The sequence below is a fragment of the Neomonachus schauinslandi genome, chromosome 7 (assembly GCF_002201575.2).
Source record: "Neomonachus schauinslandi chromosome 7, ASM220157v2, whole genome shotgun sequence".
NCBI lineage: Eukaryota > Metazoa > Chordata > Mammalia > Carnivora > Phocidae > Neomonachus > Neomonachus schauinslandi.
The window spans coordinates 4435231-4442925 of record NC_058409.1 but is presented as its reverse complement, the minus strand read 5'-3'; positions in this window follow the sequence as shown (position 1 = coordinate 4442925).

Genomic DNA, 7695 nt, shown 5'->3' with positions numbered 1-7695 from the left:
GTGGGGATAGATTTAAAGTGAGGGAAAACCCGAGGTGGAACCGTCCCAGAGACAACTTGCAATAAGGTAGGTGAGACGTTTCGAGGGTCTGGACAAAGGCATGGGCAGTGGGGTCCAGGAGGGAAGAAGAGGGGCCCCTTTGTGAAGGGTGAAGGCCGAGTTCGCTGCGGGACGGGTCTCACTGGAGATGTGAGTGGAATGTTCGGGGAGAGGTGCTGGCGGACAGTTGTATGAGGTCTGTGGGGTCTCATTGGAGATGTGAGTGGAATGTTCGGGGAGAGGTGCTGGCGGACTTTTGTATGAGGTCTGTGGGAACTCGGAAGGGAGGTCAGGGAGCCGTCGGTACAATGGCGGCATCTGACGCCTCAAGCTGACCAGGCGAGGACACGGAGCAGAGGACAGAATGCCAGGAAACCTCACCATTTACGAGGTGGGTTAGGAAAGAAGACTGGCTGAGCCTGAGAAGTCATCAGAGGAGAGAAACGGGAGAGGCGGCTGACAGGGAAGTTGGGGACGGAGAGCTGCTGAAAGGGGGACGATCCAGGTTCAGATCCGCATCCCCTGCTTTCCTGGCCCGTGATGGATGGTGTGTGAGCTCCATGCTGAGAGAGGTGTTAAGGATGCCTCTTAGAGTTTTGATTCGGAACTAGTGCCATTTCTAGAGACAAGGGGTTGGTTATACAGGTTGGAGGGAATGATCGTGAATTCAGTTTTAGGCATGTTGAATTTGAGTCGTCGAGACATCTAAGTTGCTATTTTGAGTGGGCTCTTGTATCACTGGGTGTGGAGAGAAGTCTTGCCTCGTGTATGTGTTTGGAATAGAAATGGGCCCACGGAAAGAGTGCAGAACAAAGAGAATTAGGGTCCAAGGACTAAACCCTGATGGACCCCCCCAGGACTGAAGATTATGCAGGGGAACACGAGTGCACAGAGGAGATTGAGGCTGGTGGGAAGGGAGAGGAATGTGGAGTAAAGCGGGGGGTCACCGGAGCCTAGGGAGAGGGCCGCTCAAGGCAAACAAGGGGTCACTGTAAGCCGCTGCTGACAGGTTGGTTAGGGGGGAACTGCCCAGCGTTTTTTCTCAGCCCCCTGGAGGTCGTGGCTGCTTTAGCGAGGTGGTTGAGGACGGAAGCCAGGAGGGTGTGTGAGGGGGTGATGGGTGGGAGGAAGGGAACGGGTGTGAGATAGTGCACAGAGCAGATGTGGAGGAGGAGCTCTTGTATGCACATACAGTTGTATATATTCTCTCATTTTCCTTTGTCCACTCTGATTACACAGCGCACGTTATTTTGCCCGTCACCTGGTGTCTGTTGAAACTCTCCATGGCCCCCCGTAGAGGGCTTCCTCTCTCTGTGGGGGAGCTTGGAGTGACTTCGGTTGTATTCCGCTTTGGATCATGTTAGCCCAGCAGGCCTGGTTCGGGCTAGGATTTTATAAATGGTATGATTGCTGATTCGCGTGATGGATATTGATTTAAAGCTGTACCTTTTTCACGTATCCGTGTAAAGTCCTGAGATGGATCGCAGTTTGAGTTAACAGAGGAATCTGGTTGAATAAACTGTGGCACGTTCACGCAGACTTCTCTGAGGAAGACCTCTGTAAATTCCACTACAGGGTGATCTCCACAGCATATTCATAGGTGGAAACACGTACTTTTAGCTCAGGAAGGAGGAAATACCAAAACGACAAAAGAGGTGGGGGGTGGGAGGGATGGGGTGGCTGGGTGATAGACATTGGGGAGGGTATGTGCTATGGTGAGCGATGTGAATTGTGCAAGACTGTTGAATCTCAGATCTGTACCTCTGAAACAAATAATGCAATATATGTTAAGAAAAAAAAAGAAGAAGATAGTACGAGGGGAAGAATGAAGGGGGGAAATCGGAGGGGGAGACGAACCATGAGAGACGATGGACTCTGAGAAACAAACTGAGGGTTCTAGAGGGGAGAGGGGTGGGGGGATGGGTTAGTCTGGTGATGGGTATTAAGGAGGGCACGTTCTGCATGGAGCAGTGGGTGTTATGCGCAAACGATGAATCATGGAACACTACATCAAAAACTAATGATGTACGGTGATTAACATAACAATAAAAAAGACGAAAGTGTCTATTAGGTTTTAAAAAAGGAGAGAAAAGCCTCTTCTGTCTCATCACCAAAAAAAACAAGTAAAAGTAGATCAGTAAAAATGGTTACTGATGAAGGCAGAAAAGAAAAAGAAAAAAAAAGGACGAAGAGAACAGGGATAGGATCTAGAATTGTTTAAAGGTACTTTTTCATAATTTTGACTTCGGAACTATAAAACTGTTTTTTATAAAAGTATAAAACCAGAAACCAAATGAAAATGTCCATAAATATCGCAAGCAAAATGAAACAAATGACCCTAATTGCCTTTCAGGTTGGTGGCTGAGTCACATACAAAGGCATTTGAAATAATTCTTATCACAGCAGTTTGAATAAGCTTCCTGAGCGATTTCTATCTGTGACATTTTGATTCATAATGATGTATAATTGGTCTTCATCTGTTTCTGGCACAGAGCTCCTAAAACCCTTGGAATTTCCTAAGTGACGAGAGCCATAAAGGTGACTTGTTATGTCAGTGAGTGGCTTTTGGACCCCACCCAAGGGTGGGCGCTGGTTGCTAGGGAATCAACCCTGTGGTTAGTGTTGGAATTTTCAGTCCCAGCCCCTGACCTGCTCCTTGAATCAGTTGCAGGGGGCAGTGATTTAGTCCATCATGCCTGTGTAGTTAAGGCCCCATAAAAACCCAAATGGACAGGGTTCAGAGAGCTTCCTGGTTGGCTAACACGTGAGGGTCTGGGAAGAGTGGTACATCCAGACAGGGTATGGAAGCTCCTCGCCTTTTCCCCTGAACATTGCCCGATGCTCTCTTCCAGCTGGCTGGTCCTGAGTTACATCCTTTTATAATAAACGAGTGATCTAGGAAGAAAAAAATTTGAGTTCTGTGAGCCACTCTAGCTAATTAATCAAAACCAAGGAGGGGGTTGTGGGAACCTCCGATTTATAACCCACTGATCGAAAGCACAGATGATAATTTGGGCTTGCAACTGGTGTGTGAAGGGGACAGGGGACAGTCTTGGAGGACTGAGCCTTTAACCGGTGGGGTCTGATGCTATCTCCAGGTAGCTAGTTGAGTTGAATTATAGGACACCCAGTTGGTATCCAAGAATTGCTTGTTGTTAGTGTGGGAACCGCCTCTCTCCCCCTACATGGGAATTGGTACACAGCTTTTAATTACCTTATAGGCAAAAGGAACTTCAAAACAACAGGCAGGCCAGATCTGAGGACCCAGAGGTGGTCCCCCAGGACCAGCCAAGAGGGTCCTTGGCATCGCACAGCGTAGAAATAAAACTCTAGCAAAGTTTATTGAAGATACAAAGAGAGGGCAGATACAGACAGTGTCTGGGAGACTCAGGAAAGAAGAGTGAGTCCCATCTTTGCTTAGGGTCTGAGGTTTTTATTGAGGACGTTGGTCTGGTGTACGTGTCCTCTCAGGCATCCAGGAACTGGCCGGAATAAGGACGAGTGCTCAGGTGTCCTCTGTAAGTCACTTACTTCCTGGAGGCAGGCGTCTTGGGTCAAGGTGTCTATATGGTCAGTGGTCTTGGAAAACGTACATGATGTACCTGAGGACCTTACCTTACCCTGTCATTCCTTAGATGTTACCTATTGTGCTGGAAGACTCCAGAGAAATCATTAACTTACCTTGACCTTTACAAGGAGGACATACACTAATGCATGCGTAAGATGGGGGCACCGGTCGTAGCAAGAACAGAGGCAGCCAAAAAAGCAGTCCATCATGGGCTCTCTTCAGTTTCCCTGTCTCAGTAAGATTATGTGGCTGTGTTTCCGGGGAGAGTTCTTAGCTTTGAGAAGTGTGTTCTGACCTTTCATGGGTGAAATGATAGAATATTTGGAATTTACAGTCCGTACTCTGTCGGAAGAGATGGAGGGGTGTGTAGGAATATGTTCCACCTGCTCTATCAAGTACCACAGACCATGTGGCTTGAAACAACAGAAACTTACTGTCTCACAGTTCTGAAGGCTAGAAGTTCAAAACCAGGGCATTGACAGGGCCGTGCCCCCCCCGAGACTCTGGTACGTTCCTCCCTTGGCTCTTCCTAGCTTCGGGCGTGGCCGCCATCTTTGTTGGCTTGTGGCTGTGTCGCTCCCATTTCTGCTGCTCCTGTCGCTTGGTGTTCTTCCCGTGTGCCTTCGCTGTGTGGGCCTGTGTCTGGACTTCCCTTCTCTGAGGACCCCAGTCATAGCGGATTAGGACCTGATGACGCGATCTTAACCTGATTAATCTTCAAGGACACTGTTTCCAAATAAGGTCACAATCTGAGTTACTGAACTTACAGCTTCAACGTAGCCTTTTTGGGTGACACAGTTCAACTCGTAACAAGCCAATAGTTGAAATAGCAGTAGTGATTGTGGAAGCTGGCTGGGAGGTTCACTGTACAGTTCACTCTACTTTTTTGTACATGTTGACCATTTTCCATAATAAAAAGTTTTAAAAGTTAGCATTAGCAACAAAATTTCTAGAACAGCATTTCTCTTTTTCACCAACACAGACATTACGGAGGAGGTTTGTAACTGTGTATGCTACCCCGTCATGGTGTTAGGTATAATTCCCGGCACGTAGCTCCCTGAGTCCTCAGACTTTGTAGAAAGTCTCTGAGAAATGCATAGGACATTTTATAGGAGTGACTTTGAATCTGACCAACTACAGGATAAGGTGGGGACGGATACGTTAGGAACGAAGTCCAGAAAGCTGGCCGGGTTCAAAGACACTGATGCTGCTTCAGCCCTCACACTATCTGGCTAATCCTTTAAAATCCCATCTTAGAGGTTTCTTCCAAAACACTCTGACCACCACCTGTACCCCTTCCCCGTTTGCACCCTCCACTGAGGGTAGTTTGGATGGTGGTCTAAGCTCACATTCACATCCATTTCTACCTTGCCATTTTGTTGTAAAAATCATCACATTGCGATGTGATGGCCTGTTCCTTCTTTGTCTCTAATGCCAAGCTGGGAACTCCGTGAAGACGTGAACTGTTTCTTTTCATTACCGGATCTGGAAGGTCTGATGGATCACCAGTGCGTAGGAGAGAGCCTGGCATATGTAGGTGCTTTTTAAGTATTTGATGAATGAATTAAATAAGGAGCGGTCGGTGCTTTTTGAAGGAATAAGAGGAGTTATATGTAATAAGAGGGATAAATCCAGTGGGAGATAATCCCGGATACATGAGAAACTGGAGTCAAAGGATTAAACCAAGGATCAGTAGCAATATCACTATGGAGTAAGGAGACCCTGAATTTGGATGTCTTAATGACAGTTGTTAGCGACATCTTAGAGAAGAGGTTGGAGAGAATTTGTTGACTGACCAGACTTGGAATGAAGAGGAGGGAAGAATCTGAGATGAAACGATTTATGGCTTAGTCACTGAAAAGCTCATGGTGGGATTCTGTGCTGGGAAACAGAAAAAAGGTTTGAAAAGGAATGCACTGGGTTCAGATCTGGACAGCCTAAATTGGAAAAGATACTCAAATGGCAAGTCTAGCAGGCAGTTGGAAATAGCTGTTTAAGGTGTTCTGAGAGGAGTCAGGATAGTCCCTCACACAGGAGGTGTGGGAGTGGGGAGAGAAGGCCAGGGAGAGACTTGCAGAGTGTCCTACGAGCCTGGGGAGGAGAGTCGAGAACTGATGCTAGGCGCCAGTCAGGGTCACAGTCAGAGCAAGGTCGCTCTGGACTCCAGACTTCTGACTCTGTCCTAGCCTTGTTCATGCCGTAACTCAGGCCCAGGCTGGACTCTAGAACAGAACGAAAGTCACACTGCACTTCCGGAGACAGATCTATGGGGCTGTGAACACACTAAGCAGATCATAAGGAACAGTTAGGATTTCCACAGTCTGGGTCTCGTGTCCACTGCGGTGGGAAACCCGAATTCAGGGCTAAGGCATGGGCACTCCAAGTAGCGTTGAGGTGAGTTGCCCAGTGTGGATGTGGACCCTCGTAGCTGTGATCACTTCCATTAAAACAGAGAAATTCCCGGTGTCCCATTTCCCTGTTCAGCTCTAAACAAAACTTTTCAAGAGCATCTCTGTATTGATGTTTCCATCTTGTCATCTCCCCGTCTCCTCTGTGTGCTCCATGGTGGCTTTCTTCCTCATATTCCCAAAAAGCACGGCCACTAAATCCCAGTCAGTCTCCACTTGGGCACGGGCAGGGTTAAGTTTCTGGGCCTCAGCTTGTTTCCAGAGTTGCTCGCTCACACCTCCCTGCAGTACTTTCTTCCTTTGGCTGCTGGAGCACCGTGTTCTGATTTTCCTCCCTTTCTTGACCTCTGATGTGGCCATGCCTAAGTGAGTGTTCGTGCTTCAGCTTTAAATAAAATGTACCTACTGAGGACTCCCAGATAGCTCACTGTAGCTCCGACCTCGTCCCTGATCTCCAGAGTACATACAACTGACAGTCTCAGTGTCCTCCTTGAGGGTCTAGACGTAAAGGCACCTCAGCCGCGACAAACATGTCGGAAACCGAATGCACCCCCAGACCTGCCCCTTTTCTGCCCTTCTGTTCTCAGTGGCTTGTGCAGCATTCATCATTTTCAGGCCGGAAACCTAGGAGTGATCTCTCTCTTTTTTTTTTTTTTTAAAGATTTTATTTATTTATTTGACGGAGAGAGAGAGAGCACAGGTAGGCAGAGAGGCAGGCAGAGGGAGAGGGAGAAGCAGACTCTCCACTGAGCAGGGAGCCTGACGCGGGGCTCGATCCCAGGACCCTGGGATCATGACCTGAGCCGAAGGCAGCCGCTCAACCGACTGAGCCACCCAGGCGCCCCTAGGAGTGATCTCTTAACTGCTTTATTCCTGCTCAGTGCCCCACACCGTCTGCCAGCAAGCCGGGTCATGTTATCACCTCCTTAATAGGACATCCGGCTGCATGGTCTGTGCCTCCACCCCCTCGCTCAGCCCGATAACTCCAGCAGCCGCCTGAGTGCTTGCTCCCCTCCCTGCATCCACTTGGGCCTCACCGGACCGTTGTCTACACGGTGGCCCACCTGAGTGAGCATGTCCTTTCCCTCTGGCTTCCCATCGTGCTTAGAATAAAATTCCAGGGGTGCCTGGGGGGCTCAGTCGGGTGAGCATCTGACTCTTGATTTCGGCTCAGGTCATGATCTCAGGGTTGTGGGATTGAGCCCTGCCTCTCTCCCTCTGCACCCCCTCCCCACCCCCGCTTGCGTGCATGCTCTCTCTCAAATAAATAAACCTTTTTTAAAAAAAAAAGAACGGAATTCCAAACTCCTCACCACGAGGCCTTACCTGATTTGCCCCTTTCTGGTGCTCCAGTCTTACTTAGCGTCGTCCCTCTTGCTGTGTACCCACACAGCCTCTTTGCAGTTCCTCAGAAGTCACCCCACTTCTGTGTTTGCTGTTTCCTTTGCCTGGGAAGCTCTTTCTTCACATATCCATACAGCTTTCATTTACTTACTGTTTGTCACTTCATCCCCTCTCCCCCAGCATGCGTGCACACACACACACCCCCCCCAAAGTATAAGCTCCTGAAAGGCCGGAACTCTGTCTCAGTCATGACATTATCTATATTCCTGAGAATAGCTAGTCCATAATAGGCACTTACTAAATATTTGTGAATGGAAAGGACATCTCCACCATATG